This window comes from Limulus polyphemus, unplaced genomic scaffold (genome assembly GCF_000517525.1).
Source record: "Limulus polyphemus unplaced genomic scaffold, Limulus_polyphemus-2.1.2 Scaffold4840, whole genome shotgun sequence".
NCBI lineage: Eukaryota > Metazoa > Arthropoda > Merostomata > Xiphosura > Limulidae > Limulus > Limulus polyphemus.
The window spans coordinates 49304-49766 of record NW_013670450.1 but is presented as its reverse complement, the minus strand read 5'-3'; the positions used below and the strand labels follow the sequence as shown (position 1 = coordinate 49766).

The 463-nt window shown below is 21.8% G+C and overlaps 1 protein-coding gene across 1 annotated transcript in view; it reads left to right on the top strand.

Annotated features, from left to right (window-relative positions):
- LOC111088948 (transcriptional regulatory protein GAT1-like) overlaps positions 1 to 463 on the top strand; it is a 38723-nt gene that overhangs the window by 23324 nt on the left and 14936 nt on the right. The gene's annotated exons all lie outside the window — the stretch shown is intronic.

Genomic DNA, 463 nt, shown 5'->3' with positions numbered 1-463 from the left:
AAAAAAAAAAAAAAAAAAAAAAGACCTATTTATACAGTAATCAAAATACCAATTTACATATTAAAGAATTTCACGCCATCTGCTGACAACATTTCCATCATCTGTATTCAATAATTTTAATTAACTTTTTTTACATTTAATTATCTCAATAGATTCACGTATATTCATACCAATTACATTTCCAGGTTGCGCTAAAATAACATTTTTTTCCTATTGAATTATGTGATTAGTTTCATTAATATGTTCTGCTAAAGGTGAAATAGTAATATTATTATTTTTAAAATTTGTTTTATGTTCATTCAGCCTGAATTTTAAGTTTCTATATAAACTTTTTTACACTCACATAATATTTTATATATGCCAAATTTTTCCATTAATTCAATTTTATCTTTAGTTGTATTAAGAATTTCGCTGACTTTATTTATCGGTTTGTATATCGGAAAAATATTTGTTTTTTTAATTT